Source organism: Dipteris shenzhenensis, chromosome 5, assembly GCF_047967505.1.
Source record: "Dipteris shenzhenensis isolate YYH24624 ecotype China chromosome 5, Dip_SZ_1.0, whole genome shotgun sequence".
Taxonomy (NCBI): Eukaryota; Viridiplantae; Streptophyta; class Polypodiopsida; order Gleicheniales; family Dipteridaceae; genus Dipteris; species Dipteris shenzhenensis.
In genome coordinates this window covers 30,651,136-30,664,958 of record NC_141600.1, presented here as the reverse complement: position 1 = coordinate 30,664,958, position 13,823 = coordinate 30,651,136, and the positions used below count along the sequence as shown (strand labels likewise).

The following is a 13,823-nucleotide window of genomic DNA, read 5'->3' as shown; positions in this document are numbered from 1 at the left end:
AATCTAGTGTCTAGACCACCTAGGAGATTTGTTCCAGGGGTAGACTATGTGATGCTTACTGATTGCGCGGAGGTGTACCGACATTGCATAGTGATTCCTGATTGCTATTCAGCTAGCACAAAATCCCGTCTTTCATGCAAAGACCAAATACATTCAGGTTAGGTACTATTTTATCAGGGAGCTACTTGAGGACAAGTGCATAGAGCTTGTCAAGGTCCATGCAGATGATAACCCTGCAGATATGTTGACAAAGAGTCTACCTAGTCAGTGGTTTGAGTATTGTCATGTATTGATGGGCATTGGATAGTATGCTCATTGGATGTTCTCCCTTAAAGGAACATTGGCCTATAAGTGGGAGGTTGTGGGGGTTAAAGGCCATTGTACCTTAACCCCAATTATGTAATATACTCAAATACATATATATATATATGGATGACATAGAAGATTAGGGTGTTCTGCACCCACCAAAACTTGTGTGACGCTCTCTTATGGCTCTCCCTCTCTCTCTCACCTTCTTCCATTACACTTCCATTGTTGAGAGCTCTCAATGCATGTTTCCCTACTATTTAAAAATGGTTGGAATAAATAAAAACTGAATTCTTGAATGAACTACAATACATTGTTGAGGGGTAGGTTATGTTGCAAGTGGAGTCTGGACAATATTATACTTAAAGAGAGAATCCACACACTAGAAAATGTTGAAAAGCAACCGCAATCGATGGTTGAGAAGGTGGGTGACATTTTTATGTCTAGTATAGACATCCAAGACTTAAAAATACAGCTAATGGAAGCCTCACAACAATTGTGGATGAATATAAAAAATAGGGCACAAGTTGTTGCAAAATGGCCTTATGAAGCTTTTGCTTCTACCACATATACGTATGAGATTATGGATAAGGAAATACAACAATTGTAGTACAAATCAAAACATGCCCTAGGGGAAAGCTCGCTATAGGCTGAAGACACATCTGATGCCTTCACCACTCCAAAGTCAAGACTTCATTTTTCTTCAGAGCAGGAAGCGAAGAGGACAAATGATGATGTTACTGATGATGATCCCCACAAGGCTGCAGATTTACATATGAGCATGGAAAAGGGAGACACAGCACAGCTCGATGGTGATGATACAATTGAATTGGAAGACACTCCACGCTCCAAAGTCACCAATGAGGCTACCAGTGTAGTAGACAAGCAAGCTATCAAGGAAAGCATTGATCTCAAATGTTCCCAAACCATAGACCTTAAATGTATGAAGGAGTACTTAATCTAAAGGGTTCGTGTCTCCCAATTTTCGAAAAATCCTCTCCACTAGAAGTGCCCGGTGTCAAGGGGTATTTTGGCATTTAGCCTAAGTCATAGGTTAGGCATATAAGTCCTAGGAAGATCATGGGCCAATAGTAATATGTGTAACTATTAGTAGGAACCAAGAAAGCAGTTATAACTGCCTTTTAGCATGTGTTTGGAACTTGTAGTCTAAATCATGATACTTTTACTACAGTCTGGTAGTATGAAGACTATGTATATCTTTTGGGTAACTTCTATGTGGATACTGGGTATTATTCGACTGGTTCTTAATGAAAAGGATGTATCTTTCTACAGTTGCTTCAAGAGTGTTCTTTAATGCAAATTGTATATCCTGATCATGACTTGTCTTTCTGACCATGATTCGACTATTTGTACTTTTACTAGTTGTCTATTAATGGTTGGAAGATCTAGTGAATGAATATTCAAGGTAGAATGTACCCTGAACATGGACTCCCCATTCTAATGTAAGGTGGGCATGAACATGTTAATGTGCTACACTTTAAGGTTGTTAGCATGTATTAAATAGAACATCTAGCTAGCATATGAAAAAGAATATATCTTTGCTTTGAAATTTTAGATCATAATCATGTAAGTGTTGAAAGTTAATATATATGTGCTTTGAGATTCCAAATCACAATCATGCAAGCACATGTTATATGCCACTGGCTGTACTCCATGCACACATTCCTTATCAAATTCAAGATTACTTAATAATAGCTTTCAATTTTAGAATAGTTTCAAAGTAGTGAAGAACACATTTCATGGAGTCACGAAGATCATGTGGGCCACATGCAAAATTTAGTTGAATTCTAAGGGATACTTGTATGATTTTCCCAAAGAAGAAGAAATACAAAATACAAAATCCTAGCTAATGCTAGAGGATGATGCTTGCTTAAGCCATCAAGATGAACAAGCTAATTGCTAACCTTAAAAATCACACAACGACAAGCGACAGGGCCAATAGAACAAAATTGGAATGATACAGAGAGGATAAGCATGGCCTCTATGCAAGGACGACAAGTGACAGGGTCAATAGAACAAAATGAGCTATCAATTTTTTATAGAAGGCTTTGACACTGATTTGGGCTAGAAAATCTTTAAATCTAGCAAGTTCTAGAGAGGAAATCTGAGAAGGTTATGACAAAAATGTCATGAGGACCACTAAGTAGCATGCTAGTGCTAATAGAGGATACCCTAACAAATATTAAGGATAATACTTGCCAGTGAAATGAGACTCTTGGTTAGCTTAGGCACATGTCTCACAATTTTTAAAACAAATGCAGACCCATTTGCAAAAGAAAACTTTATGTCACCTGCTCCCACTATGTCACATGTATAGTTATTTCCAAGATGCACACAACCTGTCTTCCCACTATTATACGTTGAGAACCATTCCCTATGGGGAGTAACATGGAATGAAGCACCAGAATCCAAAATCCAATCTTGTGAATATGCAACATTTGAAGTGGTAAGCAAGTCTGCAGGTAGACTAGACATGAAAAGAATGTCATTGTCACTATCATCAGTGACTGCATTAATCTCCTCGATCTTCATTTTTCCTTTGTCGTCCCTTGGACTCTCTTCCTTCTTATTTGCACCCCAATTTGCAGTCTTTTTCTTATCCTCTTGCTCTCTTTTGAGTTTGTAGCAATCCTTTTTCATGTGGCCCTTCTTGCCACAGTGGTAACACTCAATGTTCCGTGCCCTGGATTTGCTACGAGACTGCCCTCTTTCATGGGACTTCCCATGCACTGTGATTTGCCCCTTTATACATTTAAGGCTGTATTCTTCTTGTGCATCCACTGCAATATGTCAAATCTATCCCTCAGCATAAAATAGCATATGTGTGCTAAACGTCCATCAATAAAGCATCCCACAAGGCAATCTAGGCCAATCAGTGCATCTAACAAGGATCGCAATGCATCCAAATGGCCTGTAAGGCATCCACTGCAACCCAATGCAAACCCTAAATGAGCACACACGGCTCAACAGACTATAACCAAAGTGATCTGCATAAGGTATATCCAAGAAATCATGGCCCCACAGCAATGACCACTATTGAAAATAGAACCTCGGTCAAAACATGGGCGTCACTGCACAATCAAACTCAGCAAGACAATCTATAAATATCTCTCTTCTACCACAACTCCAAAATCTCATCCAAGGATGGAGTAGGAGCCAGTCAAACCTTGCATTTCTTTGCAAAAAATGAACCTTAGGAAACTTAACCTTAGCCAAAATGCCACATGGCAATCAATGACAAGCTCTTAGAAACTTTGAGAAATTTCCTTCAAAGAGACGATGGAAAAACACAAAGAATCACAACTCCTTTGATTCTTCATGGAATAGCAAGCATCTTTGTAGACATGTTTCAGGCAGTCCCGGATCCAACGGGATAGACAGCTCTACAAATGGAGGCCAGATGTTGAGTTTCCACTCACACAAAAAATGACGGAATGAAGACGTTGGAGTAGACAAAGCTTAACTACAGCTTCAGAACTTCACGGAATCGAAAATATCTTCATAGGTAGAAGTTTTGGACTACTCTAAATCAACTCAAAGTGTCTGAACTACAAATGGTGGCCTGGATATGGATATCCAACACACGAAATCCACGCAGAAAATTGAATTTCATCACTTTTTGTAGGAGCTGTAACTTTTCACTGAAAACTCGAATGATAGAGATATTAAAACAAAAATGAAGTACTCAAAGTCTTCTACAACTTTTCTTTAGATCTCAAGGCAAGATTCAGCCTCTAGAGAAAGATATCTTCATCATAAGACTCTCAGGTCTGACTGTCTTTTTTCCTCCGAAAGCACCTACTGGCTTGCAAAAAACCACTCAGAGAACTTTCCAAAAGTTTCTACAAGGTCTTTGCACATCAGGATACAGGTAAAGACACCCAACTGAGCTTCTCCTTCCTCCCACAGAGCTGTAGTAGTAGACTCCTGGCTCCAGGCTCACACCCGGGCTCAGCTAGAACACCCACGCTCTAATACTAGTTGAGAGATCTCAACAATGGAAGCGGAATGGAAGAAGGTGAGAGAGAGAGGGAGAGCCAGAAGAGACAATCACACAAGTTTTGGTGGGTGCAAAACACCCTAATCTTCTATGCCATCCATATATATATGTATTTGAGTATTGTACATAATCGGGGTTAAGGTACAGTGGCTTTTAACCCCCACAAGCATGTTGGACAGACACACTATTTTGCTCTCTCAATCTGCTCCTCTTTTTGAGACTTGTATGCAGTATACTCGGTCTTCACTACTTCCAATTCTTGCCTCGTTGCTTCAAACTATTTGTGCTCCTTCTTATGCATGGTAGCCTGCTGTAGCAATTCATCTTTGTTCACCATCTGCAATGCCTGCAACAATTGAAAAGAAAATGTTGCCCCAACACCACTTCGTTGATCATGAAAGGAGTGAAGGATTCCCATGGCATGCTCAACCTCCTTAATGGAAATAGTTCGAGATAGGCATGTACTCAAACTTACGTCAGAAGATGGTATGCTCAAGTTTTGTAGGGCTGGCATGACGGCAGCCTTCATGGTACAAGAATCCTCCTATACTAGAGCAATGGCGTTTTTCACCTTCAATTCCAGCAGTTGATTGCAGTAGCTCGGACCCCCAATGGGTGTATCCCATAAGGCATCAGATAGTGGTTTGCCGAATCCTACCACATATGCCTCATTGGTGTTGTATTTAATGGCCTTGTAGTCATTGAAAGAGTGCCACTTCCGTTTGTCTTCAAGGACATCACATTTTGCTTTTGTTTGAAGCTCTTTATGCGGCTCTAGAATTCCTCTCATCAACACGAAAGATCGTTTACTGTAACCATAGAGAGTGGAGATGAATGGACCCACCTTGGAGTGGCTATTCATCTGTGACAGATCATTGCGATTGACCTCTGCCATTAGTTTTGCATAGATCCAATTCGTCCGTGAGATCTTGCATCCCTTTTCTACAACCCTCAGAATGCAATAGCTATCTCGAGACATGGAATTAGTCTTCACCAACAATTGCACTCATTCCACGTATGATTCAAGTTGCTACATACAAAACACATAATCAACATTGTACAGGAGAAAGTAGTTCTTTGCTGTTGCTCGAGCCCGAACTCTCGAATCATGTTGGCTTCCGCATGCTTCTCATAGGAAATTTCTTCATCGACTAAGGGGAGCTTGAAAACATGCGAGGTCAATCCTAGATTCACTATCAAATCAGATGGGAGTTTGCCCCCTACCTGGTGCAGTTGCCCTTACTACTCTAGTACATTAGGTTGAGCTTTCCACATATTCCATTGCAAGTTGGCATGATTGAGCAGCCCTATCATCTTTAGCCAATGGATATTATTCTGCAAATCAAGTGAAATGCTGAAAGTTTTAAAAGAACCTTATACCAATTGCTTCTTGCAAGGTGATACTACTAGCTCCTCCCTCGGTTCTTCATCTGGCAATGCATGTGCAATAGGAGTTGGATCCGGTAGCTCTTTGATCTAGGGCTTTTACAAAGTGGTTGTTGTGCTGACCTCGCTTGTGACCCATCTCATGCTGTTGCTCTATTGTTGCCCCTTGTAAAAGGTACTTTGAATGGCATGCAAGCTCTTAGCTGTTGAGCGTATGTGGGGATGGTACTGAAACCTTGCCCATGTAGGTGCCGAGAGGCGATGAACATAGCACTTGAGCTGTCTATTCAAGGTGAAGTTTAGCTCGAGTGAAGTGGCAGAAGGGGAATATGCATGTAGAGTTGGGCACAGTCCACTGTTCGAAGCCACCACCCACGAGGACGACACTCACTATACTCACTGGTCGATGCAAAATTTGATGGTATCGATTGATACAAGACAAATACCTCGTACATACTTGCACTTCAGTAGACATAATTGTCATGCATGATATATATTGGAACGGTTAGATAGTCGGACGATACAAGTCAGATAGTTAGATAACAATCGAAGAGTCGGATACCCCCAATCTAATAGTTGGATACCAATCGGGTAGTTAGATCATAGTCAGAGAGTCAGATACCAATCTGATAGTCAGATATCAGTCAGGGAGTCAACGGAGAGTTGGATACTAGGTGGATGGTTAAAGAGGAGTTAGATTCTTGTGGGACTCCACCTAGTAGTCCAATTAAGTCAGCCAAGCCTTGGTCTCTGCTAGACCAAATCAGATTACATTCAAACCATCCCAAAAGGAGGTTGGAGTGAGATCGATAGATTTGCATCCAATTCAAAACCTGCTATTGGCGATTGAACTGTGTTTGGATATCATGAGAAGAACAAAAATCTTTCCTCTATAGTTGAGTATGACTGAAAGGTGCAGAAGAAAATCATACTCCATTAGGCAACATCACGTCAAACCTGATATCTGGACTTCGATCCAATAGAGGTCAACTTTGCAAATACGACAAGCTGGTAGTGTGGTTCTATGAATCCGAGTCAGATGGTGGTCGGATTTGATTCTGGCTCCTTTCTTCCACTTGAATCACACCTATAGTGGCATCCTGAGATCCTTTTATGTTCACAACTTTTGGACTTGGTTGGGATGGGTCCAGTCCAACATAAGGTTTTAAGCAAAACCCATTCATAGGTGTCATAAAAATATTGCCACGTAAATCAGTGAGTTGGAAAGTTTCCTACTCAAACAAATCTACCACTCTAAAAGGACCATCATATCTCAACTAAAACTTTCTTGGCATTTTCGTCAATTTTGTATTGAACATGAAAACTAAGTCTCCCTTCCAGAACTTCAATTTAATATTTTGGTTAATCCAAGCTCTCCTTCGCTTTTGAATTATGTCAGAGGTGTATGAACTCAACACCCTGTCTTCATCTGATTTAGCAATTGCTCAAGGCTATACTTAATTGAATCCTCGAAGGAAATTCGATGCTCTACACCTACCCTGAGACTACATGTCATAAACTCCATAGGTACAATAGCCTCACACCCCTGTCTACACCGATTGGCAAACCATGCCAGGACAGTTGAGGATTTTGTGTCCAAAAACCCCTTCCATGTGCCGCCCACGGAAGAATAAACAGAATTGTAATGCTGCTTTGAAATATTAGTAAAATTATTATTGTTTAAGACTCAAAGTACTAAATTTTTGGTTTAAAAGCAAGTAGCATGGATTTATGTCCAGTGCTTGTACATGATTTCTTTGTCTCCATTCGTGAAATAAAGAGAGAGAGAGAGAGAGAGATGTCATAGAGAAGGGGTTATGCACGTGTGTATATATATATATATATATATATAGAGAGAGAGAGAGAGAGAGGTCACAAGTGGAATAGGTGGAACAAAATGTGGTGGTTACCAAAAAAAACTCGCTTCAAAACTCGCTCGAAAAACTTGCTTCTTGCCCATCCCCATCCATCATAGCATTCATAGCAACATTCCTATTGCATATATGGATGCCCATTCTAGTTGTATATGGTCCTCATGCTAGCAACTCAACGGATTAAATTTGTGTTATAGTAACCTTGAACCATGGTCAACATTGACATGTAATGGTAAGTTTAATACTCAGTTAAGGTAAAGGTATGATTATGGAACCATTCACATAACATTCCTTCCCACTTCTTTAGCAACAATGACCCTAACTACAGTCTTAGCATTTGCCACTTCAGGCTTCAGGCTTCAGGCTCACACCCGGGCTCAGCTAGAACACCCACACTCTAATACTAGTTGAGAGATCTCAACAACGGAAGCGGAATGGAAGAAGGTGAGAGAGAGAGAGGGAGAGCTAGAAGAGACAGTCACACAAGTTTGGTGGGTGCAGAACACCCTAATCTTCTATGCCATCCATATATATATGTATTTGAGTATTGTACATAACCGGGGTTAAGGTACACTGGCTTTTAAACCCCACAAGCATGTTGGACAGACACACTATTTTGCTCTCTCAATATCCTCCTCTTTCTAAGACTTGTATGCAGTATACTCGGTCTCACTACTTCCAATTCTTGCCTTGTTGCTTCAAACTATTTGTGCTCCTTCTTATGCACACCACTTCGTTGATCATGAAAGGAGTGAAGGATTCCCATAGCATGCTCAACCTCCTTAATGGAAATAGTTCGAGATAGGCATGCACTCAAACCTACATCAAAAGATGGTATGCTCAATTTTTGTAGGGTTGGCATGATGGGGGCCTTCATGGTAGAGGAATCCTCCTATACTAGAGCAGTGGCATTTTTTACCTTCAATTCCTACAGTTGTTTGCAACAGCTTGGACCCCCAATGGGTGTATCCCACAAGGCATCAGATAGTGGTGTGCCGAATCCTACCACATATGCCTCATTGGTGTTGTATTTAGTAGCCTTGTAGTCATTGAAAGACTGCCACTTCCGTTTGTCTTCAAGGACATCACATTTTGCTTTTGTTTGAAGCTCCTTATGCGGCTCTAGAATTCCTCTCATCGACATGAAAGATTGTTTACTGTAACCATAGAGAGTGGAGATTAATGGACCCACCTTGGAGTGGCTATTCATCTGTGACAAATGATTGCAATTGACCTTTGCCATTAGTTTTGCATAGATCCAATTTGTCCATGAGATCTTGCATCCCTTTTGTACAACCCTGAGAATGGAATAGCTGTCTCTAGACATGGAATTAGTCTTCACCATTGTATAAAATGGACCCACCTTGGAGTGGCTATTCATCTGTGACAGATCATTGCAATTGACCTCTGCCATTAGTTTTGCATAGATCCAATTCGTCCGTGAGATCTTGCACTCATTCCATGTATGATTCAAGTTGCTACATACAAAACACATAATCAACATTGTATAGGAGAAAGTAGTTCTTTGCTATTGCTCGAGCCCCAAACTCTCGAATCATGTCAGCTTCCGCATCCTTCTCATAGGAAATTTCTTCATCGACTAAGGGGAGCTTGGAAACATGCGAGGTCCAATCCTAGATTCACTCCATATTCCATGGCAAGTTGGCATGATTGAGCAGCCCTATCATCTTTAGCCAATGGATATTATTCTGCAAATCAAGTGAAATGCTAAAAGTTTTAAAAGAACCTTATACCAATTACTTCTTGTAGGGCGATGCTACTAGCTCCTCCCTCGGTTCTTCATCTGGAAATGCATGTGTAATAGGAGTTGGATCCAGTAGCTCTTTTATCTAGGGCTTTTACAGAGTGGTTGTTGTGCTAACCTCGCTTGTGACCCATCTCATGCTGTTGCTCTATTGTTGCCCCTTGTAAAAGGTACTTTGAATTGCACGCAAGCTTTGAGCTGTTGAGCGTATGTGGGGATGGTACTGAAACCTTGCCCATGTAGGTGCCGAGAGGCGATGAACATAGCACTTGAGCTGTCTATTCAAGGTGAATTTTGGCTCGAGTGAAGTGGGAGAAGGGGAATATGCATGTAGAGTTGGGCACAATCCACCATTCGAAGCCACCACCCACGAGTACTAGTTAGAGGACGGCACTCACTATACTCAGTGGTCGATGCAAAATTTGATGGCAGACAGGTTACGTGTGCCAATGATGCTTCTCAAGACATCATCAGAGTTGGGCACATTCCCATTCAGCTTGATAATGGGAAAGTTAAGTATATCTGAGATGTTTGGTATGTTCCAGAGTTAAGGCAAAATTTGATTTCAATTTCAAACATTGCCCATGATCAACGTATGTTGGTCAAATTTCAAGATAACCAATGTAGGATCAAGGATCCAAAGAAAGGGTATGAGGTTGTAGGAATAGGCACATATGAAAGAGGCTTATACAAGCTTGATGCTCAGCCTTATGATCAGAAGGTAGTGGCTGTAGCAAACACTTCCCAAGCTGATTTATGGCATGCCAGGTTTGGACATGTTCATCATAGGGCATTGTCCTACTTGTACAACAATAATATGAGTCAAGCAATGCCAAAATTACAGCAACCAACAAATGAAGTGTGTGAGGGGTGTGCACTTGGCAAATTGCATCGCTTGCCATTCAGTAAACAAGGCAATAATTGGGTCAAGGCAACCAGAGTGTTGCAGATAATGCACAGTGATGTATGTGGCCATGACTATTCCCACACATAGAGGAGCAAGGTACTTTGTGACCTTTATAGATGACTTCTCCAAGTTCACATGGCTTTTTCTCATGAAGGAAAAATTTAAGGTGTTCTATTGGTTTCAGGAGTTCAAAGCTATGGCTGAGAAACCAAACCAATTCTAGAAATGGAACACTCAACTCAAATAGAGGGGGAGAGTACATGTCACATGCATTCCAGGGATTTTTGAAGCAGCATGGGATTAAACATCACTTGACATGCCCTTACACACCCCAGCAGAATCCACTCCCTGAGAGGAAGAATCGTACTCTCATGGAAATGACACGATGCATGCTGAAATTCAAGAGAGTCTCAAAGGATTTTTGGGGAGAAGCAGTTGTGATAGCCACTTATATTCAGAACAGATTCCCTACCAAAGCTTTGGTTAATGTGACTCCATTTGAGGCTTTGTATGCTTTAAGCCAAAGGTTAGTCATTTCAAAATTTTTGGCTCAGTGGCATATGCTTTGGTTCCAGATGCACATCGGACAAAGCTTGATGACAAGAGTGTCAAATACATTTTCGTGGGGTATAGCACTGAAAGCAGGGGATTTAGGCTTTATAATCCCGCTACCAGGAAGGTAATAATCAGTAGAGATGTTCTCTTTGCTGAGAATGAGTGCATGCAACCCACTAGTGCAGAATCGCCACCATACGATGACACCTCTTTGGACATCATCCAGTTTGAGGATGATGAGACGGAGTCTCCTAATGCTTCCCCTTCTACTTCTCATAATTCAGATGGCTTGCCACATGTTGAGGATGGCTCTCCCTCAAATGTTTCAGATTTGCAACCAATTAATGAGAATACACAGCCTCATGTTTGGATGCATTATCAACGTCGTGAGGCCACTAAAGATGTTGATGCAGCTCCAAGTGGTACATAAGAGAAATCTATTCCACGTTGGGCAAGGTTGACCATTCAAGATGCTAAGGATCAGCCTACTTTGGGGAAAACCAGGGCTAGCACTCCGAAAAATAAAAAAAAGGTCAATTTTGCTTTGATGACCTCAATGATGGAAGCTGAAAATGAGCCTCAGACCTTCAAGGATGCTCAGCATAATCTGGCATGGCAGAAAGCTATGGAAGCTAAGATTAAATCCATTGAGAAAAATGCCACATGGGACTTGGTTGATGCGCCCATTGGGAAAAATGTGGTTGGGTCACGAAATGGATTTATAAGGTGAAATACCATTCAAATGGCACAGTTTAGAAATACAAAGCCTGTTTGGTTGCCAAGGAGTATGCACAAGAGGAGAGGATAGATTATGAGGAGACTTTTGCTCTAGTGGCAAAGATGACCACCATTCGTTCTGTCATCTCTCTTGCTGCATAGCACTATTGTCTTGGCATTGAGTTTTGGCAAATCCATGATGGGATTTCTATGTCACAGACAAAGTATTCGAAGGGGTTGTTGCAGAAATTTAAAATGGAGAACTGTAAGCCTGTGGCTACTCCATTGGAAAAGGGACTCAAGCTGAGTAAGCATGATACTGCTGAAAAGTTTGATGGCACTTTGTACAGGCAGTTGGTTGGTAGTTTGATATATCTATGCTCCACACGGCCTGATATTGCCTACGCCACGACTTCTGAGCCAGTTCATGCATTGTTTCACGATCACACATTGGAATGCAGTAAAGAGGGTTCTCAGAAATGTCCATGGCACTCTCTCTCTTTGCTTGCATTATGCCTCAAATTGTGATCTCAAGCTGAGTGGTTTCACCGACTCAGATTGATCAAGGGACATTGATGACAGACGGTCCACTACTGTGGAAGTTCCTTCTTGTAAATATACTCCAAATGAAAAAGTGGTGGGATATTATTATATAGCAAGAAAAGAGCCTAGAAGCCCAATTATTATCTTCAATAATAGAACTAAACATATGAAAAAACACAATTGGCATTCAATCTTATCAAAATTTTCCACAGAACAATAACATTGTCCATTCAAAATAGTCTATAGGAGATTATAGCAAAGGTGGGAGAGAGAAGAAATCAATTGTAGATGCATGGAAGTATCTAGATAATGGATTCAATGCAAAGAACCTGTTCTCAAATCATCATACCTAGAATAATGCAACCACATTGTAGACAAAAAGGGCTCCTATGATACAAAGATTGAAAGACTAGTGTAAATCGCATGCTTATGCAAGAACACTTAAGAAGATGTGCAAGCATAGATACTTAAATTCATGATGAAGTATTCTTCAAAAGAAGAGGATTTCTTAGAGGAAAGGGAGGAAATTCGGGTAGATTTAATAGCCTATCTAAAGGAAGCTATAGAAAGCATTTCAATAATTATCAATCTTCAAAATCTTCATTAGGTCATCATTATCATAGAGTGGCCATGGAACCCTTGAGGCACAGGAAACTCTAGAACAATACTTTTAGAAAGACAAGAAATTGTCATTAGTCTAGAATCTTAGGCCATTAGGAAACAAAATGTAGAAAGAAACAAAGAGATATAGCTTGTGGTTAGTACTGTAGAGCAAAACCAAATGCAATCAACATCGACCGTATCTACGTTAAAATCAAAATCATTATAGATAGTATGCACATTAAAATCAACATCAATATCAAAATCAAGCCAATCAACCAACATAGTATGCACATTATGCAAGTCAAAAAAATTAGAAAAATTCTTTGGAGCAAATCCAGCTTGTCAAAGTTCTCATTTCTCAAAGCACTTAAGGAAAAATACATTGGCAAATTCATCAAGCTTCTCTATTGTGATAATGGACGTGAATACAAGTCTACTAAGTTCCATGCTTTTTTAGACACTTTGGAATAAGATGACACATGCAAAAATGCTCTAGAGTAGAATTGAGTAGTAAGAAGGTTGCATTTGAGAACCATAGAGAAGAGAATGCAAATAAAGAACTTAGAGGCATGAAAAATATATATATATCTTCAATAGCTTGGTTTCATAGAGAGCTTTAAAGCCTTCACATCTTTCAAATACCATACATATATGTTCAATAGCAAAGGGGAAACATTATGGAGACATATGAATGATGAGACTAATACAAGTGCTTGTTCATCAAAAATCGTGCTTAGGAGGGTTTATGGTGCAAGGATGGCTTTCTATTTTGCATTATTGAATGTTTGATAGATGTAGATAAAAATTTTCCAACAATATGGAATGGTGGTAACGATGAGAAAAAGATATCAAGAGAAGTGTTGCAAGGCAAAGGAGAGGAGGTAAATTTATCTGATGAAACCCGAGAGCAAATTTTGCTATTAATTCAAAGAACATGCAAAAGTGTCTAGAGATCTATGAAAATGAGAAGAAATAGGGGGTAAGAGAGGAGGATTAAACAAAGAAAAAGGGGTAGCAAGCAACCCTCTTGAGTTCTAGATACTTGCCAAAAACTGTCCTCTAGACTAGTGCAATCATACTATAAGGAAGGTGTATTCTAATGGATCTCATGTGACTCATGACAAGAAAGGGATATCATTCAAATGT

The 13,823-nt window shown here is 40.3% G+C and overlaps 1 non-coding gene across 1 annotated transcript; it reads left to right on the top strand.

The window, feature by feature from the left end:
• Positions 1 to 2,247: 2,247 nt before the first annotated feature.
• Positions 2,248 to 2,353, top strand: LOC147901860 (U6 spliceosomal RNA). Its single transcript, XR_015541075.1, has one exon. It is a non-coding gene; the product is annotated as a U6 spliceosomal RNA (small nuclear RNA).
• The last annotated feature ends 11,470 nt before the right edge of the window (positions 2,354 to 13,823 follow it).